Source organism: Dunckerocampus dactyliophorus, chromosome 14, assembly GCF_027744805.1.
Source record: "Dunckerocampus dactyliophorus isolate RoL2022-P2 chromosome 14, RoL_Ddac_1.1, whole genome shotgun sequence".
NCBI lineage: Eukaryota > Metazoa > Chordata > Actinopteri > Syngnathiformes > Syngnathidae > Dunckerocampus > Dunckerocampus dactyliophorus.
The window spans coordinates 20,064,899-20,091,716 of record NC_072832.1 but is presented as its reverse complement, the minus strand read 5'-3'; the positions used below and the strand labels follow the sequence as shown (position 1 = coordinate 20,091,716).

General features: G+C 41.2%; 1 protein-coding gene and 1 long non-coding RNA gene across 4 annotated transcripts in view; one reads left to right on the top strand and one right to left on the bottom strand.

The window, feature by feature from the left end:
• Window positions 1–26,818, bottom strand: part of LOC129194311 (hepatitis A virus cellular receptor 1 homolog) — a 286,203-nt gene that overhangs the window by 240,588 nt on the left and 18,797 nt on the right. The window lies entirely within an intron of this gene.
• LOC129193782 (uncharacterized) lies at window positions 9,525–18,659 on the top strand. Of its 3 annotated transcripts, none has more exons than XR_008573607.1 (6): window positions 9,525–9,651; window positions 9,952–10,104; window positions 10,212–10,296; window positions 10,730–10,870; window positions 16,826–17,005; window positions 17,918–18,659. It is a non-coding gene; the product is annotated as an uncharacterized LOC129193782 (long non-coding RNA). The 3 variants fall into 3 exon arrangements; XR_008573609.1 differs by having other exon boundaries at window positions 17,768–18,659; XR_008573608.1 differs by having other exon boundaries at window positions 10,730–11,007.

The window sequence follows — 26,818 nt, the reverse complement described above, 5'->3', positions numbered from 1 at the left end:
TCCCTTAATAATAAAAAGTTAATTTAAAAACTGCATTTCGTGTTCATTTGTGTTGCCATTGACTAATATTTAAATTTGTTTGATGATCTGAAACATTTAATGTGACAAGCAAAAAAATAAGAAATCAGGAAGGGGGCAAACACACACTACACCTCTGTGGCTGTAGCTTAAGTTAGCTTAGCAGGTTTTTCTTTATTTTTCTGGAGCTACTGCATCTCCCCTGAAGTCTTCTCTCCCCTCGGTCAGTCTGTCAAAGTAGGTGCTGTAAACCAGTGATTCTCAACTGGTGGGTCACGACCCAAAAGTGGGTCATGGAGCTGTTTTCAGTGGGTTCCTGGTCTTGGCAAAAAAAAAAAAAGTGTAATGACCGGATCTCCCTGAATGCACCTCACATCTATTGTATTTTCTTTCTACATTTACTGTATGCCATGTTTATGGGTGACTTAGCCAAGCTTGAGCGGGAGGGTAAAGACGTTGAGTGCGAACTTAACGTGCCGTCTGTCCGACACACAGCTAGAAGTTTTAGAAGACGTTTTAGTTGAAAAATTTCCGCAATTTGAGTCGCTGCTTGTCATTGAGGGGTGATGGCGGGTCCTGCAGCCAAACCCGTGGAGAACCGCTGCTGTAAACAACTTGCGCAAAAGTACAGTTAGCAACCTGTGATCATGAAGCACCAGTTGTGGAAACCAAACACAAACAGTTAATGGTTTGGTCTGCAACGTATCAGAAAAGAGGCTTTCCAAAATCAAAGCTGATGTGTGTGAATATCTGGTTTTGCCTAAAACACAAAAGTAATAGATTTGCTTTAATGGATGACTAAGGATATTTTGGATTTTTCCCAAGTTGGTTCTTGGGACAAATCAAGAAACGATTAATCCAGTACTAAAATAATTGTCGATTAATTAGATAATCGAGTCGTCATCGACTCATCAATTAATTGTTGTAGCTCTAGTTTAAATTCCAACTTTTGTTTTGAGGGAAAGGCAGCGGTTTGATGCCAGGTATGTGACAGATGCTAAAGGTGCTGTCTAAGAGGCTGCTGGAAACCAAAACCAAAAGGCTGTCCTCGGATTTCAGGTCATTTTGGGGAACGAAAAGTCAAAACATCCGCATCATGTTCAACTTGTTCCTTACTCACTGGAAATAACTGACAAAGAAAGCATTTAAAAGTCACTCATGAGTTTACTTGATTTTCACCATATAAATAAGCCATTCATCTTGTCGTTACAGTATAAAACATCTGCTCCAAACGTGCTTGTGAGATACTGTATCTGTGCATTTCTGTGTGTATTATAAGTGTGCCAAGACTTTATATCCATGTGCAGGTGCAGGCTCCAGTGGGTGTTATCTGAGGCGTTGCCGCGGCGTGATGTTGTCTATGATCCGGGGGCTGCAGTGGCTCATGTAATGCAGGGCGGGGTCAGAGTAGTTGAAGGCTTGAGAATTGTATGGTTCCTGTATCTGATCTGTTAACAGGTGAGGAAGACTGGCGGGGGGAAAAAATGTCACATTTAACATTAACATACGACAAACATCCCATCTTTGGTGCTGTAAAGTTGCAATCATTTGGAGCAATAATCCACTTCACATTTACTGGTTTATTGGTGACCACCTCATGTCTTCAGTTGCACAAAGCTTCTAAAGAAGTGCTGACTCGTGCATATCACATACAGTATCATATCCACCAAAAGTCTGGAGACACTTTCTCATTGACTACAATGCACAACTGTCTCCAAACTTTTGACTGCCAATGTAAAAAATGCACAGATACAATGCCAGTCAAAAGTTTGGAGACACTTTCTCATTCAGTACAATACAAAAGTGTATTGAATGCCCTGTATCTGTGCATTTTGTACCCATAGTGAATCCCTGTCTGTGGTTAAATAAATGTGAAATACAATTACAATTACATATGGCAGTCAATAATCTCAAGCAATTTGTGGGAAAGTTTGGATAAGCAGCACTTGAATATTCAGCAACTCGTCAATATTAATGCCAATTCAAGGCCTAGATAGTGAAAAAATAGAGAGATGCTGAAATATTGAGCTAAAAAAAAGCCCACGGTACAAAAAATACAACAACAAAAAAACCTCAAGGGGAATGTTGTTGCAGTCAATTCCTACAAAATGGAAAACAAAAATGTATAAAAAAAAATACATTCGTTGTCTATTAAACATAATATTTCATACAAGTTGCTCATGCACATTTCTGAAGATGCATCTTAGCAACAAACATTCATGTTAAAGTAACATTTACAGTATGTCACGCTCTGCATGACAGGTTGTACTCTGTTCTGCTATTCTTTCCTGCTTGGTGCTTTTATTTTATTTCTCTTTGGCCAGTGGCTAGTTAATTTGCTTTCATTGGACGTTCCTTTCTGCTTGGACTTCTGTTTCACTTTGGACTTTTACTGTTTGTGTGCTCAATGTTCCTCATCGCTATCTCCACTACCACTTTTTTCTTGTTACCTGGATTTACCTCCTTTTTAGGTACGTTCCTGTTTCCAGCTCCCATGGTGAGTTTTACATCCAACCTAGCTGTGTCTCCTTGTATTTTGCTACTTTGTTTGGGTTGTGCTGCTCAGATGGAGCTTATTGTTTGTTTGGTGATAATAAAGTATATGGATTGCAACAGCCACCGTGTTCTTGCACCCTTGGGCAACACTACCTGAGATAATAGCGAAACAAACAGCCACTAGCTGAAGCCAACAGCATTTCCAATAGCAAACAGGTGGCTCCAAAAACTCTCTCAAACAAAAGTAAAGGTGAAGCATACGAGCATACATAGGTGAAGCATACAAGCATACATACCCCATACATTCAAAGCATACATACTTCAAATTCTAACTGGAATTACAGCCAATGGCAGTTTCAAAACAGTGAGCAAAGCTGTTTGTAGGAAGTATTTTTGTCTATATATATTACCAGTGTAGGCCGCATGGCCTCCAGTTAACTCGAGTTAACTCAGGCCTTATCCTTATTGGCTTTTTTCCACTAAGAATGTGCCGTTTGTGTTACTTACTCTCCAGAAACAGTTGTCTTGCGGCAACAGAAACAAGCCAGTGCAGCCAGAAGGAGAAGCAAAGGGATGCCGATGCCCAGAACCAGGCCCAGAATAAGGTCCATGTCTGTGTTGCTCGATGTATCTCGATCTGCTAAGTTTCAGATCATGTCACATGTGTCAAACTGAGTCTTTCAATAAAGTAATGCAAGTATGGCTTTTCCTGGCATGGCTATACAGCTTTGTTCTTGCAGTTCACATTTCTTATAGCTTCAGTGTCATTTGTCTTCCTTTGAAATTGCACTCACCTAATACACAGGACTGTGCTTCATCCACATCAGTTGTGCCATTGCACACACACCTGTAGCCCCCATAAGTGTTGGTGCAGAGGGCAGGGTGCACACACACCGCCTCCTTGGCCTTACACTCATCCAAGTCTGTGGGTGGGAAGACAGTGAGCAAGTAGGAGACATAAATATTTCTTCATGGCTTATTTCTTCATGACAACGACGACTAGTGGTTGGCGAATATCATATTTTATTGCGTTATGGTGCAATTATACAAGATAATATTGTTTTCTTGGACTGCTAGGCTTAAAAATGGCTTCTTTCAAAAAACTGGACCAACTGAGTTTACCATCAACTTCTATAACGCTGATGTCATAGTGGCTGCTGACTCTGGCCAGGTAGTCTCTGATGTACCAATGAGGTGTGTCACTGGACATATTGATGCGATATTCAACCAGGCGTGGACCGGAGCTCTGTCCTGGATCCTTTCTACTGGCGTTGTAGAATTTGTTCTGGAAACCCCTGGATAGGATGTCAACCAGCTGAAGAAAAGGACATTATTATTGCTTTGTTTGAAAAGAATGTTTGTAAATTGTCAGTAGCATTGTCAGAGAGTCGCATGCTCAAAAAACCCACCTGCTCGAGTCCGTCTGCTCTGTTCCTCCTCCAATCCACAGAAACGTTGAACACATTACCCCCTGTGGACACACAACAGCCTCAACACCTGTGTGGTGACATCTTATGACCATGTATGGGCATGTCTACCAACGTATACAAAGAACTTGGCCATTGGCCACAATGAATGAAACAATATAAAGAACCTTATTAAAAGCTTACCTGGAGGATTGCCAGAGTCACCTGAAGAGAAAAAGATCAAAAATGAGATAATAAATAGCAATATGAAACGAAATGCCTGAGTATACAGTAAAGCCTTGTTTTTCGATGGGGTTCCAGGGCCACCAGGTGATGGTGAAAAATCGCAAGTAATACGCCCATAAAATGTCTATATATTTAACAGCACACGTCTCCCTGAAGTTGAGAGACATAGTCTCTCCAACGTGCCCATGGTCTTCTTCGAGACCTCCTGCTGGTCGGACATGCCCTGAACACCTCACCAGGGAGGCGTCTGGGAGGCATTCTGACCATTTGTTCGAGCCACCTCATCAGTTGCTCCCAGATGACAGCACTTCTCACTCTACTGTATTTCTAAGGGAGAGCGTAGACACCCAACCGAGAAAACTCATTTTGGCCGCTTGTACCGCGATCATGACCTCATGGCCATAGGTAAGGGTAGGTACGTAGACTGGCAAATTTTAGATCAGCCACAATGGACCTATGGAACAGTCCGCAATACCGTAGATGCCGCAACAATTCGCTTGAACTTGTTGACTTGGGGCAGGATCTCATCCCTGACATGGAGATGCCACTCCACCCTTTTACGGGCAAGAACCATCGACTATGACTTGGAGGTGCCGATTCTTATCCCAGCTGCTTCACACTCGGCTAGAAACCGATCCAGTGAGAGCTGAAAATCAGGATCCGATGAAGTCAGCAAGACCACATCATCTGCAAAAAGAAGAGACACAATGCTGCAGCCACCAAACTAGATCCCCTCAACGTCTTCGCTGCACCCAGAAATTCTGTCCATAAAAGTAATTAATGAACGGAATCGGTGATAAAGGGCAGCCCTGGCGGAGTCCAACGCTCACTGGATAGTAGTCCATCACACTGCCAGTAATGTGGACCAAGCTCCGACACCAGTCGTACAGGGAGTGAACTGCCCGAATCACGCAGTCCGATAACCCATACTTATTAAACGCCTTTTCAAATATGAAATGTATAGATTCACAGATGAAATTGGAGTCACGGTGTAGAACAGGCGTGTCCAAAGTGTGACCCGTAGGCCATTTGCGGCCTGCAGCTTTGTTTTTTATTGGCCCACGGCATGTTATAGAAGGAAATTGAAACCAAAAAACCCAGCGGAAATAGAGCAAAAAGGCAAAATGTAAAGAGAAGAAGCTGAAATGTTGAGACTAATAATAAAATAAGAAGTTTTGTCTTTAAAAATATATAAAGTTTGGATACCCCTGGTGTAGAAATTATATACCGTAAGTTTTTGGACCAAAAATCCACAAATTTGGGGGACCGTGAATGCTAAATCACGAATGTGCGGGGATGCACTGAACTGGAATTGAAGTAACACAAAAACAAATATTTGTGATGAAAAACGTATGAACGTACCACATCCGTCAGAGTCCTGAGGGTTCTCGTATCTGCAGAAGCAGTCAACAGAGCCTGGTTTGTTCTTACACTCATACTTGGCATTGGGACAAGCCGACAGCTCAGCACACTCGTCTATATCTTCAGTACACACACAGACAACTTCACTGTTAGATTATTGTTAGTGAAGTTAAGATGATTGCTCTCTAAAGACTCTCTACCTGTACAGTTGATTCCATCGCCAAAATAGCCAGGCTTACACGTGCAGGTGTAGTTTTGTTTTGTGCTGGTGCAAATGGCATCTTTGTGGCAGGGGAAGGTGAAAGGGGGCATGCACATGTCTGGAAAGTACATTGTGAAGCTGATTATTTGAGCCTAAAACATCGCAATTGGTTTGGGACTGACCATGCTCAAAGCACTTGTATCCCTGTTTTCCATTGGACACTGTATTATCCGGGCATTGCCCACAGGTAAAGCGTCCGGGCTGTGACTCAGATTGGCACTGCACCCCTCGGTAACATGGCTTGCCTATGCATGGGTCCGCAACGCTTCCACAAAACCTCCCACTGAATCCTTTGGAGCAGAGGCATCCTAACACCTGGGACATTACCAGAGACACAATATTACTGACTAAAACCAGATGACTTAACAATATAAACATCATCTCAATACACAAACATTGTTGCCAACTTGTGCATCAGTACTCCATGGTTAAGAAATGATAGGAATAGGACTACACACATCCCTAATTTGTTAGCTTGACGTTTTGGGTGACAAATATGCATGTCGTTTTTCAAGTTTACCTGGAACTTTCCCTGCAGATGGTTTTCAGTAACGCTGTCATACAGACAGGTACCTCCATTAAGGCAGTTGCAGATGAGAAGGACGGGGGTAAACAATGAGCTGGAAAGCCCGTCTGTGACCTTAATGGTAAGCTGGACAGGATCAGTGCTAAGGGGCATCCAGGACAAGTAGCCATCACCTAGATTGGAGAAAGGGTCAATAGCCTGGAACTCATTTATTGTACTTTTTGTGACCAAATATCGAGTGACATTTTATTAGTCAATAATTACAGTACATAATTTGCTTTTATATATACAATTTAGCTCAACCTGCATCAAGGCTTAACAATGCTTATACAGTAGGACAAGGAGTACGACAAGGCATTTTGTCTCCCTGTGTTTTTAACATGTCTAAGGCCGATCTATCTGGTTCCCAATACTACCATAAAGCACCTAGCTGATGTATGCTAACGATCTAGTGGTTTTCTGTCCATACAGTGCTAGTCTACAGCGGTTGTTAAGGGTTTGTTCAAAGTATGGCTTGGACTTTGATATTAAATACAATTCAGAAAAGAGCAACATCATGATTGTCAGGAGTAAAGAGGACAGGAAAACTAACTTTCCCTGACTTCTCTCTTTAACATCTTCCAAAGTCTATGATGAGGTGAAATACTTGGGCCATTACATATCCACTGACCTGACAAATGATAGAGACAATTACAGATAATGTTGTATGCAATATGCACAAGCTAACATGCTTGTTAGTACGTTCTCTATGTGCTCAGGAGCTGATAAAGCGTCACTTTTGAAAGCTAATTGTACCCCTACGTATACTGCCCACTTGTGGCGGCATTGTATAAAAAACAGTATACATAAACTTCAGGTGGCATACAATGATGGCATGAGGATGCTGCCATGCTGTAAATTGCCAACACACATCTCTTCTGTGTATGAGGTGTTTTATGAAACGAAACCAGTGGTCGCTGGGGCTTTTAAAGTTGGTGCCCAGCCAAATATAACAAGCATAAATAGGTGCTACGTGGGTTGATCTGACTATTCTTAAGCCATACTGATGAAATGTAGAATTACAGCTTCTGCTTGGACATCAACAAGTAGCAAGCAGCTGTTAAACTCTGATGGAAAAACCATCCACACTGAAGCTGATGCTGGGAACACAGAGGTAGGCTGCAAGGTGCATGTTAAGCGCTTAAGGTGCATAACGCCTTTCACACTGCCACTTCCATGTATTACTATTCATAGTAGCGATGCAATAGTTCTGTTTACAACCTTTTAAATATGTTCTTTTTAACATTATTAGAGCCCTCTAGACATGAAATAACACCATTACAGTCACCTTTACATTTGAACACAAGAAGTGGGGTTCTGAGTTGAGCTTGGTGTGGGTTGCAGATTATTGTTGATATTGATTATTGTAAAAAACGGTTGTTGTGGCAATCAAGTCTGGTGCTTGTGTGTCCCAAACCTTACAGAAACATTACTGGCACCTGTAGTGACCAGTGTAGAATACTACAATGTCATCACGATGTCTTTGAATAACTTGTACGTGTATATTTCACTTCATTTAGCAATTTTATTGCTCGAAGCTGCTTAATTTTGGCAAAAAAACCCATAAAATTTGCTTAAATATGCATATTTTTTGACTGACAGGGCATACTCAACCACGAAACAACATGATGTATGACTTTATATATTTCTGAAAAACCACGATAGAGTGAAGCCGCAAAGTTCGAAGCGTAACGTGACGAGGGAAGACTGTATTTGCATGTTTGTGCACCTCACCACTGCCAATGGAGGCCTGTGGAGGTCTTGGGAAGAGTAGCGAATAGGTTATAGGATCTTCATTTGGGTCCTGGGCAATGATCTGAATGTTAACTGTAGAGTTGACTTCAGCATGGATCACTGTAGGTTCTGTCACGATGGGAGGTGTGTTGCCTACCAGAACATATATAAATATAGTCAAAAGCTCAGTTCTTACTGATGAAATCTTTTCAAGATAATATTGAAATTACCATAGATTAGGGCTAAATTTTTGTATTGTTTCTCAGCATCTAAGGTTTGAAGGCCCAGGCCTGAGCTGCTGGATGCGAGGGTGTCGTGCACACACCGCATGCTGCCTTGGCAGGTTCTCCGTAGCTCCTCTACCACATCGGGACTGAAGCCTTCCAACAACTCTTTGGTGGAGACTGGAATAAGTGGAACTAGTGGAGGCGAAGAGAACAGCAGACTCTCTGGTTGTGGGACTGTCCCTAGAGACACAAATGGGTAAAATATAATAAATGTAAAGCTTTGATTTTGTTATAATGTGCCACTGTATAAAAGTATTTTTTTACAAAAATATCCCAATTGTAGAAAAATGTATTAGCTAGGCGAAAACCTTGCAAGACGGTACAGTGAGAGGGAGGGCTATCACGAGACGAGATGATACACGAGTTTGGGTCTTTTAAGAATAGCGCAATGAAAAAATATAAAATATATATGAGACTATATTGCAATCTGCTAATTTAATTTGTACTACTCTTGCGCACTTTGTGTGTATGCTCAATTCAACGTTAATTGACATACTGTAAGCAGAGATGCAAGGGCTGCTAACTGTAGCACAGTAGCTCGCTGACACAGTTTCAAGAGCGTGAATAAACTAGTTGTCATCTCAGCTGTGTGAGGTTACTGCAAAGAAGGGAAGAGTAGCCAAGTGCATTAGACATTTCAACACCACGAATTTGATATACCATTTGCAAAAGGCAGAAGCCTAAAAAATGAAAAATACGAAATAATACATAAAATAAATATTAACATCCATTGAACTGCATTCTAAATATATTTTCTGTTTGTATATTTTTTTGATTCCAATCATTTTGACCATTTTCTGAAGTAAAAAATCCTTGAATTTGCACAGTTCCTTATCAAATACAGGGGAGCAACCTAAGGTGAGGCCACCGTGAGCGTGGCTTCTTGACTTAGTGGGCAATCCCCGTCGACCGTCTGAGTGCACACTGAGTTGCACTCAGAGCATCTGCCAGTTTCTATTTGTCAGCACGCTGCTAATAATATAATGTTGCAGAAACATTTATTATACACCATGACTTTCTACAGCCTGTGTAACGTCTTTAATGTAAGTGGGAGGTGTTATTTATCATGTTCTGTGTGCTCTGCTGCCCTCTTTCTGCCGTTTGTTGCACCCCCAAGCCTATCAGGAGGAGCCAATTACCACACCAGCCATCTTCAGCTGCAGTCTCACCTACACACATTGCCAGATTGTTACCTGCTCCTCTCGGCACAGTCCCTTTTTGCCTCTGCCAATACATGTTCCTCCATATTCCTTGCCAGGCCTTTTTCCTGCAGTGGTGAGTGTCTCTAGTACTTGCTATTCCTGCTTGGTTCTCAGAAGCTTTTTTTGTTAGCATTTTTCCCTCTCTGCCACCCTTTTTGGCAGCTCCCTTAGTTCTAATGTTTTTCCACATGACTAGGTCCGGGTGATTTTGTGTTGTACTTTTGTATTTTGTGTTTTTTTCCCCACATTGTGGACAACTTTTGCATAGTAAATTTTGATTGTTACACGGACTACCTCGTCTCTGCATGTAGGGATCCAAAACCCGGCCTTGGCCGAACCTTAACAATTATTCTCGCTAATGAAATGCGTACAGTTGCAGCATCTCTGCATCCTGAAGGGGTGGGGGCTTGCGTGAGCTGGAAGTTGCTTGTCACTGACGTCCATTCAAAGTATCACAATGCAGTCAAAGTATCAGGACTTTTCCTCTAGAAGGAAAGGCGGCACGTACCTCATATACAAATAAAAGGTAAGAACGCTAATGTTTTTCAATTTATAAAAAATAAATCAGTATCTGAAAACATTTTTTAACCAAAGTGAATTATTCTCCTCTTTCTTGGTTATCCTCTTATTAAGAAACCTCTAACATTAAAGAATTCCACAGGAGTGAGTGCCTCATCAGCCAGGGGACAGGAGGAGCAGACTTAAGAGGGCAGGAACTGTACGTGTGCCATTGTCCACTTTTTAGTGAATATGCTATTATTTGTATGTTAATTATTTAAGTTACTGTCAACATTGCAACTCTGCTGCTGAGTCTGGTGACCAGTCAAAAAGGCTATTAAAAGCTATGTGCATTTCAAGTTTAAATAAAAAGCAGCAGAAGTACTGCATACAGTGCATATTTGTTGCACAGTTTGAACATGGTGTTTTTTAATGTCTGTATTAAGCATACACGCATGCAATCCTATTACTATAACATTACAGGTTGGTATCTGTATCAGACATAAAAAGTGGTATGGGCCATCTCTAATAAGTTGTATTTGTGTTGTTTAACTTGTATTTTTAATTATTATAAAGAACAACGGCTTCTAATTATAGTGATACAATTTGAGAAAAATGAAATCCAACTGTATGTGTCTACATTCCACTTACAGGAAAGCCCAAATTGATGCAGCTTGTCTTCCGAGGGTGGGTTGAAATCAGGTGAGGACAGGAGCCTGCCGTCAGACATAAGGAAGTCATCTGAGCGGCTAGAACTCCAGAGGCCCATGAGACCCACTGTCCGATTGTAAAAGGTCTGGGGAACTTCCACCATGGCTGCCAACTGTTTGTGGCCTTCCACGCGCCACACCAGCACATGCAGACCACCGGCATACACTGCGGCACATCGATCCACTGAGATACAGCGTACAGCAAAGTCTCTCTCTCCAAGGTGCACTACACCTGAAAACATATTTATCAGACAAAACTGGTTATCTGTTTCATAAAAATAGATCAACCTTCAAGGCCGATGTGTGTCGCTCATACCAATAGTAAGAAATACTTCAGTGTTATCAACAAACACTCGTAGTCCTTCGCCTTCGTCTGCACATCTCCATTCAATCTGTAAGAATTAGCCAAATGTTTACATGTGATAGGGTTTTGTATACAGTGTTCCCTCGTTTATTGAGGGGGTTAGGTTCCCAAAATAGCCCGCAATAAGTTGAATCCGCGAAGTAGCCAGCATAATTTTTTTTTGCAATTATTATATATGTTTTAAGGCTGTAAAACCCCTCACAATACACTTTATACACTTTTCTCAGACAGGCATTAACATTTTGTAACATTTCTCTCTTGTTTAAACACTCTCACCTCCAAGGTTGGACACAAAAAATTATTAATAGTGACTCGCGCGTGCCTGTTTGTCTTGGCGCCGCTCCACTGTAGCGTTTTTGTATCTTTGTTAAAACATATTGCTCCTGTCATCGTGTTTTCCTCCTCATAGTCCTTCTCTAACCAAAGATTCATGTATGCCGTAATGGCGCCCCTCAGCTCCGTGCTTCCAACTTTTTGTGCAATGGTTGGCTTCCTCTGCCTTTTGGGTGCAGAACGTTTTGTCGACATTGTGGGTTTTGTCGGGGAGAAAACTTGCAAACATACTACAAGTTACAAACATACAAACAGACTAAGCTGTTTGCTAGCGACGAACACAACAGGATACGTGGCAGTGCAGAACGAAGGAAATGGATTGACAATGCTCTACAGCCAATCAGAACGCAGAACGCAATGGGCGAGTTCTCCCTTTGCCAATAAGGACGCAGAACACAATGTTCTCTCTTAGCCAATCAGGACGACGAACACAATGTGCATTCATACGCTACAAAAAAAAAGTAGGGATATCCGATAATATCGGCCTATCGTACAAATTGAAAATCGGTCAATATTGGTATGGGTTTTTTTCCTTATAATGAAATATTTCTCAGATGTTTGCGTACGAGAGCTGTAGAATGTTGAGAAGTTAACTGCTGTTGCTGTATTCATTAGTGTCACAAAATATATGTAGATAGATTAGATTTATATAGATATAGATGTATAGATATAAAAAGCACTAAAATTGCGCAAAAACCCCCACAAAACAGCAAGGCCGCGAAAGATGAAGCGCGATGGAGCAAGGGAACTCTGTACTACGACTTACCATAGCAACCTGGCCTTCAGTGTCAGACTATTTATAGTTAATGGACCAATTGATTCACAATGCATCAAGAAAGGAACATAAACTCCTGAGCTATACCACAGACGTGGGTGTACTGGACTGGGAACTGTAAAAAAAAAAAATGCATTGCACAACATCCTTCATAGCCCCATTTATAGAATAGAATTTTAGACATATTGACCTTTCATTACTTTTATACAGTCAGTAAGCCTTTGTTTTCAGTCTCAATTGCAGTATTAAGTTAAATAGACTTTCACTCGCATACCGCTTTTCTACCTTCAAGGTGGGTTACCACATTTACCTACTAATGACACAGTATCGGGAGAAACTGGGGGTTAAATATCATGATCTACCTGGATCTACCTGCCTATCCTGCTCCATTTAGCTTACCTCTTGTTGCAACACAGGCTATAACGTGCAATATTTAGGCCTATGCCATTTTACAAGGAACTATTGGATTGGATTCTTCTGCATTGGAATCTTTTGCAGGAAGATTAGAAGTCTGCATAAGAACCTCTGAAACTGAACTCATGAATACACAAACTGCTACACACACATTTGCTTTAATTTTTCCATATAGACTGGCAAACTGACCTTGCCAATGCCCTGGTAGAAGGCAGCCATGCGTACCACCACTGGGAAGTCAATCTTCCCTTTTGTGTGTGTGTGTAGCCTTTCAGTCTGTCCTTGCAAGGTGAAGATATTGGATCCGGTGTTGGAAGACAGTCGCACAATCACAAACTCTCCTAAGGCCTTAAAGGAGTACTCTGTCCCATCGAAGGTGATGTAGTGGAGGCTGCCATACACCATTGCTGCATTGGAAGCATACAATAGATGTTACAGTTAAGCGAGATTCAAATCCATCCATCCCTTTTCCGCTTTTTACGGGGAAGCAGTTTCAGTAAGTGATAGTAGGGCAATGGACACGGAACGCAATGAAGGGACAGACTACTTGATAGAGGAGAACTGTCACAGAGAACTTTATATGAAGCTCAGATCATAACATTGTGGTTTTGTTACAGACATAGTGGACAACCAATATATGATGAACATTATGGCTTGCAGTACAGAACTTATATACTTTCCACAGAAAAGGTGGATGTCAACTTGACTAAAAGCCAACTTTTTGTAGCAAGCAGTAAATGTATGACTTTTGCTGTATATGCCAAGGTATGTCTGTTCAACTTGGGAGGTGTGCTTTTACTCCAATTTCAGTCTGAAGAGAGTATTCTATGTGTAGCTTTTCCTGGCACAAAGAAATTCATGATATCAGTAAGGACGACCAGGACTTCCCTGTCCACCGGCCACCTTCTAATGTAGTAGGTCTATCCTCAAGCCCCTTCCTCGATAGGCAAGTGCGGAATATCTTACCAAGGAGGCGTCTGAAAGGCATCCAAACTAGGGCTTGTGACCATAGGTGAAGGTAGGAACGTAGACACGGGAGTTCATCACCATAGTCTCCCAATCCAGAGGTACTGTCTTCGACTTCCAAGCAATGTTAAAAGATGTGTCAGTCATGACAGTCCTGCAGCATTCAGAGCAATGATGTATTCTAGGCAAATCTCTTCCACCCCTGGGACCTTGCCACAGATGAGTTGTCTGACTACCTTAGATACCCACATAGAGTAAGTATTGCTTTCACAGTCCAACAATATCGCCAATCAAGGTCAGCAGGCTGCCGTCCACACTGCAGTCAGTAAAGAAAGGGCACTGCTTCACCTTTCTGAGGCGTCAGATAGTTTGTCTGAACCTTTTCGAAGCCAATGAAAAATCATATGTGGCCTCACCAAACTCTTCCCACACCTGTTTTTGTCTCAGCAACCGCCGAGGCTTCGTGTCCCTTGGTTTGATGATACGACTACAAAGTCAATAAAAGACCTGCAGACAGTGTCCTGGTGCCAGGTGCACTTATGGGCATCCTTATGCTCAAACATTTGTAGGACAAACTGTGGACAGAAGTCCAATAGCATAACGCCGCTCACTTTCAGATCCCAATCTCCTACAGGTTAAAACAATTGAGTCTTGAATGGGGATGCTCTCCAGAACCCCCTGGAGGGATCCCAAGAAGGCTGGGTACTTTGAACTGCTTTTTGGTGCATAGGCACAACTCAGAGTCAGAGCCCGTTCACCAACCCGAAGGTGAAGCCCTACAACCTTCCCAATCACCAGGGATGGCAACAAGTTGGGAGGACATGAATAAGCACACACTTGCGTAGCACAACTCGAGTGTAGAATAAACTCCAACCCTTTTTTAACCTTTCCGGTTCCGGAACACAAACTGACTATATCTTGTTTGAGGTGGGGTACACCCTGGACTGGTCGCCAGCCAATGGCAGGGCACATATAGACAAACAACCATTCACACTCACATTCATACCTATGGACAATTTAGAGTCGGCAATTAACCTAACATGCATGTTTTTGGAATGTGGGAGGAAACCGGAGTACCCGGAGAAAACCCACGCACGCGCGGGGAGAACATGCAAATTCCACACAGAGATGACCAACGGAGATTCGAACCCAGATCTTCCCAATCTCCTGACTGTGTGGCCAACATGTTAATAAGAAGAAGAAGAAAGCATTTTATTTGTAAACGCCTTTCAAGGAACCCAAGGACACTGAACATAAACCCAGTTTAAAGCAACCCACACATACCTTTTTATTTTAATGGCATGATCAAATTGAGAATAAGATGTCTTGAATAAGTGGGTTTTGACTGTGGATTTGAAAAGAAGAAGAGAGTCTATGTTGCGGCGGGGGAGTCTGTTGGATGGCTTTGCATGTATACAGCAGGATTTTGAAATCAATTCTAGATGTGACAGGGAGCCAACGGAGGTGCTGCAGGATGGGGGTGACGTGATGAAAAGAAGAAGTTCTGGTGATGATGCGAGCGGCTGAATTCTGGACCAGTTGAAGCTTAAGGAAGGATTTGTGAGGGAGGTTGACGAGGAGAGAATTGCAGTAATCAATAAGGGAGGTAACCAGGCTGTGAACAAGAATAGAGGTAGGATGGGGGCTGAGGGAGGGGCATAGGCGTTTGATGTTGCGTAGATGGAAGTACCCAGACTCTTAACATGAGGGGAGGGGGAGACCATGTTGTTGTTGATGCTGAGGGAGAAACTGTCAACTTTGGATAGTGTAGATTTAGAACCAACTGGGGGACATCTGTTTTTTCCACAGTTGAGTTGAAAGAAAATTTGAGGTGAGCCAGGATTTGATTTCAGTTAAGCAGGTGGTGAGGGAATAGGGAGAGAGGGTGGAATTTGGTTTGCTAGAGAGGCAAGAGCTATCCGCAAAGCAATGGAAACGTATGTAATATTTAAGATATTGCAGAAAGTAAGAAGGTAAATGATAAAAAAGGAGGGGTTCAAGGACAGTGCCTTGAGGCATGCCTGTAGTAACAGGAGAGGAGTGGGATCTGTGGGACTTCAACTGGATGAACTGTCCATCTATAGACCCCAGATGTATATTCTCCTAGCTTCACATATTGCTTCCTGTTTGCTCGATTGCTAGATTTTAACCCAGTTCAAAAATAACTCTATTATTCCATACCCATATACAGTAGACACCCCTACAAAATAAATAATCCGTTCCGAGAAATTTTATGTTATAGGGTTTTGATGTTATACGAAGTGTAAAATACATGTAAATAACCTAATCTGTTCCAAGATCTTCCAAAACTCACCCCTTTGGCACTTCAAAATATTCAAAGTCCACCAAATATGGTGGGAAAATATAAGAAAACATTAGCATAAACATAATACAGTAACATTCCAATATAAAATAAGGTAATAAGATTACTGTAAATGAATAAAACTGAAAAACAAAAACAATCTTACAGTTCAGGAGATGTCTTGATCAGGAGCACGTACAGTAAGTGGAGGCAGGAAGGAGGAGGAGTAGCCTGAGTCGAAAAGCGACTCAAAGAGTCTAGGAGTCAGCTGGTCTCACAGACAAACGCACACGCACTACACGATAATGCTGTGTGCAAAATTTTAATTTGTAACTTAACTTAATTGTTTAAGTTAGTTTAAGGTGGACTACGAAGAGGAAGGAGGTTGAAGGGAGAAGCCTGTCTCTCACACAAACTCATGTACGCGCTGTATAAGTCAGCCAATGAGATGAGAGCATAGGCAGTGCCCCGATAATCAGCCAATGAGATGAGAGCATAGGCAGTGCCCCGATAATCAGCCAATGAGATGAGAGCGGAGGGGGTGCCCCGAAAATCAGCCAATGAGAGCGTGAAGCGTCAGAAGGCGTCACCAAGTGTTACTCTGAACTTGCACCGACTTGAGGCATTAATAAATTTGATTGAAAAAAAAAAAAAAAAAAAAAAAAAAAAACTTGCACGGACTTGATGATTTACGTTATATGGAATATCTTACGTAATACGATGAAAAAACTTTACATAAATTCTTTACGTTCAATGGAATTTACATAAAAGGAGGTTTACGTTATGCGAGGTACTACTGTATTGTAAAACTATACGTGTGTACAAGTAGTTTCATCACAGACAATGTGTAAAGTTTTGACCATGTTATCTTTTTCTATTCACAAGAAAGAAAATCCCTTACCAACTCCCTGTGTGGCCCTTTTGGCTGGCTTGCAGCCATCGAGACTGACCCAACTGTAGCCATTGCAACGATCCAAAGGCCTCTTGCTGAGATAAAGGGGGCAGAGAGAAGACTCAATGCAACACCACTGGAACGGCAGGAGATCTTCATCTGAAGCGAGAGAGGTTAGTTGAAAAAACATGAAAAAGAACAGCGACTCACACAAATGAATCGTCAGCATTTGCTCTTAAGTCACTGACTGGTATGATACAGTATACAGCAGGGGTGTCCATACTTTTTCCATTAGGGCCACATACTGAAAAATGAAAGGATGCAAGGGCCCCTTTGATATTTTGTAAACCAACACATGTAGATATGCTAAGAAGTTACATGTAATTTTAAAAAACTGCATCTCGGCTTTGTGATATAGGTGAAAAAGCCTATTCTTAGTATGAACTTTGGTCTTTGCTCTTTTTTTTCCCATTTTTGCTATTTTTTAATTTTCCATTACTTTCTTTTTAAATAATCTCCTTAAATTTTCCATTTAATATTAATATACCAATATCATATAATAATATATATAATATATTATATAACATAATGACATTATTTTTCCTCATAATCTCACAATGTCATTCTCGTAAAATTACAACTTTTAAGATTTTTCCAGTTTTCTTGTTAAATTATATTTTTAGACTGTATCACAGGTCAATTTAAAAAAAAAAAAAAAAAAAACAGCCGTGAGCCGGAAATGGCCACACTCTGGACACCCCTGAGTGTATATACAGTATCATATCCTCGCATAAATACAGTTTGCCAAACATAACACAGTCAACTAACGGAATTTCTATGCATGAATCAATAAAAGTAGTGCAAAGTTTCCTCAAAAAGTGTAAATATGTATAATGGGACTACCAATATGCTTCTTGCTACTTCCACTTGAGAAGTAGCGCTCGTTGTAACCCGCCAGCAGAGGTCCCTCCGGATCGTATACACATCGCTTTCCTGATTCCTTGTTGGACAAAACTGACTTGAAGACGTGGCCCCTTGCACTACCCCATCTCTGACCCCTCAAAGTCTTCAACTTTGCTCCATAGTCAGCTGTATCCTGCACAAAGGACAAGTCTTCCAGAGCCTGAGTTCGGACACAAGGACATGAGGGCAGCCCTTCAGTCCATTCTGCAGGATCAGGCTCCTTCATTGCCCATGCCTGGCACATCAGTCCTGGGTCTGCATAAGACTGGTCGATTCCATTTAAATCATACACAAATTGGCCGAACTTTCCCAAAGGCCCTTTCACTTGCTGTGGTCTGTATCTCCCCCCTTGGCCAAAAAGGTTTTCTGGGGGCACAGTGGTCTCTATGTGGATGTTTTTTCCATCTGTATAGCCGATGAGGGCTTCAAGATGTTCTCTCTGTCCGGGACCCCAATTCATCTCCCCATATTGTAGGAGGGCAAAGGAGCGCACTCCATCCGTGGTCAGAATGCATTGGAAAGTGTTAGTCTGAAAATAATACACAATATGTTAGTTAGTAAATGTACTTTATTTATGAATGACTTTTGTTTGTACATCAACATTGTCGAATGTATAGTTTGTAGGCATGAAACAAAATAAGTTTTAGTGCTTTTGTCAAAATCTGCCTCAAGGAGGCGCCTATGTTCAACCAATTATTACAGTACTGTCAATGACGTTTGTAGCTTCAGTGGCGCCATGTGAGACCCTCTTTGGTGCCATAATAAAATAGAAAACAGTTTATCATTAATTACGTTTATTTTTTTTGTTTAATAAACGCATGCGCACCAGAGTGTGTGTGTGTGTGTGTGTGTGTGTCTGTGTAAATAAACAGGAAGATACAAAAAAACATGAAGTGGATATTCTTGTCACTCACTTCGTAACTCTTAATTCAGGTGGACAATTTGCTACATTGAAGTATGCTGGAAAACACTGAAAAAACGTTTGCCTTAAATTACGCGATGTGTTTAAACATAACCCCTCATTGCTCATAATAACACGGCTTCATATATATATATACAGTATATATATACAGTATATATATATATATATATATATATATATATATGTATATATATATATATATATATATATTTCAGTGAATTTCCACGAAGTACAATTCAATATTAATAAACAGAATATTTTTGTAGTTAGAGCATACGGGTTGTTAACATTATTAGAGCCCTGTAGACAGGAAATAAAACCCCTATAGTCACTTTTACACACCTATTATTCTTTGTTTACATCACATTGCACAGGCTACAGGATCACTGCAGGGACACAACAGACGGCTGCCACTGGCATAACAAGCTAACGCGCTAACATACAGTATCCGTCTCAGCCATGGCATGTCGGCTTGACTCTGCTGGCTCAGTCGCCAATCTCCATGCAATGTGAAAGGTAATGTAATCTAACATTACTGATGCCTTGTGAATACTAATAATACTACTACAGAATACTACATATAACTTGTCTTTCAATATTTTTTTAGGCCACAGAACAGCAATCATTTATGAATTAATTGTTTTTTGAAAAAACGTGATATAGTCATATTCAAACCGTAATTTAGTGAGGGATGACTGATAAATGGTCTGTTACTTGTACGGCACTTTTCCACCTCCAAGGTGCCCAAAGTGCGTTGACACTGTTAACACACTGATGACGCAGCATCAGGAGCAACTGGGGGTGCAGTATCTTGCCCATGGATACTTTGACATGATCACAGGAGGACTGAGGATCGAACCCACAACCTTCAGGTTGGAGAGGACCACTCTACCACCGGAGCCATACCGCCCCCCCAGCATTATACAGTGTGATTGAGCTTGAGAAAAAAATGGGAGGAAATGATGGCGTCAATACATCGCCAATATTCCTGCGCATAAAAACCGCAATCAGCACATTGTGGTCATTCAAGGCATGACCTGAGCGCACTGATTGCAGTTTTTATGCGCACAAATATTGGCATTGTATTGATGCCATACATTTGAGACCGCAATACCAAGGTGGCTTTAAGAAAATATTGCGTGTGAATACTTTCTTCAGTAAAAAAAAAAAAAAAAAAGTTCACTTTGCTACTGCTGGGTATTGTGTGGATAACTTTAATGGACAAATAATATATACTAATACATTTAACATAACAAAAAGTGGAAAAAGCAAAAAGGATTATTTTTTTAAGGAGCCCTGTACATATACAATCTGTGCCCTGCGACAAGTCCAGGTTGTGCTCTGCCTTTTCGTCAGCTGGGATAGGCTCCAGCTTCCCTGTGACGCTGAACAGTATAGGCAGTTGAAAATAGATTTAGAAAAAGGGTATCACTGGAGGTATGTTATGTGGTACATATACTGTAGGGTTTTTTTTTGTAAAATTATTCAGACATCATTAAAGAGTATAAATTACAGTATTTTTTTAATCTCATGAGTCTTCTATACCTCTGACTGATTGATCTTCTGGTAGGACACGGCCATTACAAGATCCCAGGTAATCTTGAGTATCCAGGAAGGACTGAAGGCAGGCTTGCCTCTCTGCCCCTCAAATTTTGACACATCATCGGTTGTACGATTGAACACTATGTGGGCGTACACGTCTGACATATCCGACTTATGGTATTCCTTGAAAAAAGAATCAATCATTAATAATCTAATAGACTCAAAATGCAAGAGATAGATCTTCCTCTGCCTTTAACCGTTAGTTACATCAAATAATGACATCACCTGATAGAACAACTGTCCATCGCCTTGGGTGAGGTCAGCATCATCCCAGAACACCGCCAAAAGAGATGCATTCATGTCATTGGGAAAACCAGTGGATAAAGGAGCTGGAAAAAGGTACTGCTCATTCACAGCAACAGACTGAAACTGGACAAGGCCGTTATCCGAGAACTAAAACAAAACAGAAACAGACGCACAGATCTTTAAAAGAAAATCTAATTAACAAAGTTGACTGTGTTCTTACTCAAATGAGTTCATAATTTGTCTTTGTCATTTTAAATGTTGATTTTAAATGTCATTAATATAATTCTAAGCAACAGAATAGATGAAGAACCTATACAGTCATGCAGATACTGTATGTGCATTCAGAAAACTTACATAAATTCTGTCATATAATTTCCCCATGAATGGAAAACCCATTGGTGGTTTGATGTATGGAGAATTTCCATCTTCCATGTCCGTGTTTATTCTTTTATCACCAACTTCCGCTCCAAAAGGGTACAGGTTGCTCTCTATTGGTACAGTGGAAAGAGTTAATAAGTGTAATTATTTAATATGAATGTGTTATATTACCTTCATATTGTGCTAAGCATGTACAGCTTCTTCAGTTTGAACAATAGACTTGTGCTGCTAAAAAGGTAAACAACGACCATGTTGACATGCACACAATATTCCTGTGTTGTATTGTAAATATCCTGAAAATTATTGTGACGTGAACACGTTTTTCAGGTTGCTAATTCTGGATCATTTCCCATGCATGTCTGTGTTTATTAGGTCATACACTCCCGATCAAAATATTAAGCCAAGTTGAAGAATTGCAAAAAGAAGAAATGGCAATGGGACAAAAAAAAAAATGGAGTAAGTAATTTATTATAAACAAGCATTAAAGTGAAATAGGTTGTTCATCAGCTGATCAAAATTTTAAGATCACAGGCTTTAAAAGTCAAAATCTTGGCAAAAGTGTGGATTCAATGTCATTTTCAGGTATTCACACTGTGATGATCACTTGATGGCAAAAAAGCTTTCTCTCTTTGAATGCGGTCAAATTATGCATGAGCAAGGTCTCTCGCAGTGTGCCATTGCTGGATGCAGTAAGACAGTCATTTTGACTTTTTTAAAAGATCCTGAGGATTATGGAACAAAAAAGTTTGGTAGACCCCAAAAAAAAAGGTCACCGGCCCTGAGCTGTCCGTCAAGACACGGAATGATCCTTGGCCCAAATGAAGGTTGTTACTGCTGCCGAGTGCAATCTAATAACCATCAGACGGCATCAGTGAGGGAAGAGTTTGAAGAACAAAAAACGCCTTCAAAGGCCTCGCCTTCTTCAACACCACAAAATTGCCTGTTTGGAATTTGCACAACAGCACCAAACATTGAAAGGTGGAAAAAAGATTTATTCTCTGATGAGAAAAAATGTAACCGTCCTGATGGCTTCCAACATTACTGGCATGACAAGAAGATCCCACCTGAGATGTTTTCCACACGGCACAGTGGAGAGGGCGCCATCATGATCTGGGCTGCTTTTTCCTTCAATGGAACAATGGAGCTTCAGATTGTGCAGGGGTGTCAAACGGTAGATGGCTATGTGGAGATGTTGCAGGGGGCATCCCTCATGACTGAGGGTCCTTGTCTGTGCGGTAATGACCGTCTTTTTCGACAGGACCAGGCTGCGGTTCACAATGCACAGCTGACAAAGGACTTTTTTCCAGAGGAATAACCTCACTCTTTTGGCCCATCCTGGGGATGGATGGCAAGGGATGTTGACAAAAATTTACATCAGTTCCAGACAGTGGATGCCCTCTGTGAAGCCATCTTCACCACCTGGAGCAACATCCCCACTAACCTCGTGGAAACATTGGCATCAAGCATGCCCACACCAATTTTTGAGGTGATTAAGAAGAATGGTCCACCTACTCATTGGTGAGTCCTTTTTGACAATTTCATTTTTTGTTTTAGCGGGGTTATCGGGTTATTTTGAGCTATGGTCTTAAGCTTTTGATTGGTTGATGAACAGCCTATTTCACTTAATGGTTGTTTGCAATAAATTGCTAACTCAGTGGTTGTTTCTTCTCACTCTCACTCATTTCTTCATTTTGCATTTGGAAGCTGTACTTACAACATCCTTAAGATCTAACAGTGCAAAATGTAAATTCTTGCAATTTTTCAACTGGTCTTAACATTTTTCACCAGGAGTGTATAAAAATGAAAATCAAAAAGCAAAGTCATTGTTGCACATGCACAATGCTCAGATCGCATGACGTCATACAGAGGCTGTCAAGGTTTACACTTCTGGGGTGAGTAGGAAACAAATGTAATGATGTATCCTAAAGGGTGTAAATATCATGGAGTGCATCAATGGGAGGAAGTACCATAACAGTAATATATTTCCTTCGAGTGTCTGAAAAGCTTAAAGACGCCGTTTTTGTCCGTTCAATTGGGATCCAGCCTTTTCACAGAAAATACAATATTTGAAAACAAAATTTGTTTTGTTTTGACATCATGACGTTATTACCAACTATCTTTGTATTGTAATAAATATGAGAGACAGACGGTCTATACCCTGTACTGGTCACCAGTGTGCATGTAGACACACAAGTCACACTCCCATTCACACCTATGGGCGATTTTGAGAACTTAATTTACATGTTTTTTTTTTAACTTTCAGTGACTACCAGATGCAGAAAACATTGTTCATGCTTTTGTGACCTCTAGGTTGGATTATTGTAACTCTGTTGACAGGTTTCCCTAAGAAGTCTTTAAAGACCCCTCAGTTAGTCCAAAATACTGCTGCACGAATGTTAACCGGAACCCAAAGAAGAGATCATATTTCGCCCGTATTAGCCTCACTGCACTGGTTATCTGTTATTTAGAATTTAGTTTAAAATTCTCCTTGCATACGAAGTACTACACGGTCCGGCACCAATATATCTTAAGGAGCTCCTCCTAGAACCCTAACAACCCAGGAGAACACTGCGTTCCCAGAATTGACAATTACTTGCCACTCCTAGAATTTTTAGAAGTAGAATGGAAGACAGAGCATTCAGTTATCAGGCTCCTCTGTTGTGGAACCATCTCCCCCACTCAATCCACAGGGCAGACACCCTCTCTCTATCAGAGTATCAGAGGCACTTCTCTATGTTCCTTGGACTAAGACTAAGACTTATGTCTTGATCTACCATCTATCCCTCTACTCTATTTTATGTCTTAACCCAAATGGCCGAGACAGATGGCCGCCCTGCAGAGCCTGGTTCTGTGCAAGGTTTCTACCCCAGAGAGAGTTTTTCCTTGCCTCCATCATATAAGTGCTTGCTCATGTGGGCTTTCAGTCGGTTCTCTGTTTTCATTTATGAAACGGACCTTCATGTGTGAAGTGCCATGAGATAACCGCTGTCGTGATTTGGAGCTGTATAAATAAATGGAATTGAATTAAATAACTTGAATTAAATTGAATTGAATTGAGGCAAGTAAGAAACAATCTCCACCAAAAATGCCTTACACCTGATGCTATTACCATGTGGTATTTCAGATCAATAAAATATTCTTAATGGCCCATAGCCATGACTGTAAATGTGAAAGGTTGTCTCTATGTGTCAGACTTTTAAGTCACTTTCTAGGGTATACCCCTTCTCTTGCTACATCACCTGGGATGGGCTGCAGCCCTCCTTAAAGGAAAACTACACTATTTTTGGAATTTTTCCCATCATCCACAATCCTTATGTGAGAAATGAACACATACTGTATGTATTTCTCTTTTCTGTGCATTCTAAAGATATGAAATCAAATAACAAACAGCTCATTACTGCACGTATATGGCATACTTATTCCTCCTAAAAAGTCATCTGAAAATGTCGCCGAAATGCGCCAACAACGCTCCATTGACATATAATGTGACGTGCATATTAACCAAGCTACAGCGACATTGTTATTATTATTATTAACATTGTTAAGCCGATTGAACTACTTTACTGGCACACTGACACTTAGCCTTTCCACACCGAGTAACTACTAGACGGCTAGCCTCAGATCACTGCAAAAATGTAAGGCTACATATTTGAGATACTGCCCGTGCTGTTGTGTTTTTATTCTTGAGTTTAAGTTAACGCTAGGTGTAGGTGTTCCGTTTCTCAGCTGCTATGTGAAATCAATGCGCGGAGAAAGGAATTTCTGAACAAAATACAGCAAAATACTGTAAGTATTACATGTCATCATGAATATGCCTGTTACTACATGGTCACAGCATGTATATAAAACCATAAAACCTTGTTGGAGGTTTTTGGAGGTGTTTTAATAGTGGTCTTTGTAGGCGGCGTAGGTGGATCCCTACAGCTCAAGCTGTCTCTTTATCTGTTTTTATAGCTTTAGAATGCACAACAACAGAAAGACATATGCGTTCATGTGTTTTCACATAAGCATTGTGGATGATTTAAAAAAAAAAAAGTTTAACCATGATAAACAGAATAGAAAATTTGTGAAGAGATGGATACTCACAAAAGATATTGTAAGTAATATGACACTTGAAATACCTAAAAACAGCATTTAAGACACAAACATCAGTGCATATTGGTTATATAAAGTGATAATAAATGTGTTGCTAACCGTTGTGAATCATGTTGCACATTGTATGACTTTTTGGACAGGAACAGGTGTAAGACCCTGGTAGATTAGCACAGGAAGTTTGCCCAGGACATATCACACGGGACAAACATTCATCAAAGTCCACGCATCCTCCTTTTCCATGACCATTGTTTTTGGACGCAGTCCAGCCCTGACTGCAGGTGCATTTAAAGCCTCCTACATGATTGGAGCAGGCGGCAGCAGAATGACACTGCCCATTGGCCTGTTGGCACTCATCAAGGTCTGCACACAGGGATCCGATACTCACAAAGCCATTCATGCATACACATACATATGACCCTGGGGAGTTGTGACAGTGAGCCACAGGATGGCATGGCTTAGTCAGTGCCACACATTCATCCACATCCTCGCACCACAAGCCATTTCCTGCAAAGCCCAAAGGGCAGTGGCATGAAAAGGATCCAAGGGTGTTCCAGCATCGTGCCAAGGAATGGCAAGGTGAATCCTCACATTCATTGGTGTCAACACACATGCTCCTCTCCTCATGGTATCCCATAGGACATGTGCAGTTGTATGCTCCAGGAAGATTGGTGCACACCTGATCAAAGCGACAGGTGGTGTTGTCTTTGCATTCATCAATATCTTCGCAACCCAACTGGAAGGATCTATATCCAGGATAACATTCACAGATGAAGGATCCTGCTGTGTTAATACAGAATGAGTGTTCAGGGCACGTGTTCCTATTTGGGTCATGACACTCATCTACGTCCAGACACTTAGTATCATTGAGAAAGAAGCCCTCATTACAAGGGCAACGATAAGACCCAGGGGTGTTGACACATGCAGATTGGGGCTGACACACTGTTGAGTTGAAAGAGCCTGAGCATTCATCGACATCTACACACTTTGTTCCATTGCTCCAGAATCCAGTAATGCAGTCACAGTAATATGATCCCATTGTATTGATGCATGTCCCATTGGTGCAATGATTAGTATGATTGCATTCATTGATGTCCATGCATACGTCCCCCGCATGGGAAAATCCGGCATCACATATACAATGGAAGCTACCATCGGTGTTGATGCATTTGCTATAGTAAGGGCAGGTAGAGTTGTTCAGGCACTCGTTGATATCCTCACAGTCACTTTTGTTGTTTTTGTACCCTATCCAGCACTCGCAAAAGAAAGATCCCACTGAGTTTATGCAGCTGGATGAACTAGGACACTTGATCAAGTCAAGAGAACATTCATCTACGTCCGAACATGTGGAGCCATTGCCCGAGAACCCTGAATTACATGTGCATATGTAGCTGCCATCAACATTGGTACAGGTGCTGTTGTCAGGACAGGTGAAATTTCCCATTGCACATTCGTCCAGGTCTTGACACTTTGTCCCATTGTCAAGAAACCCTTCCCAACATGTACAGGTGTAGGAGCCATTATTGTTGAAGCAGGAGGAGAAAGTTGGACAGATTTGATCTTGGGATTGGTCACATTCATCCACATCTAAACATTCAGAGCCATTGCCTTGATAGCCATCTATGCACTGACAGTAGAAGGAACCTTGATATGGGTGGCACTCAGTCAGGGGGTGGCAGACGGAGCTAGCATTCATGCACATGTCTTCATTCACACATACCCCCCTGTCATAGACCAGGCCAACAATACACACACAGGAGTAGGAACCGATGGTGTTGCTGCA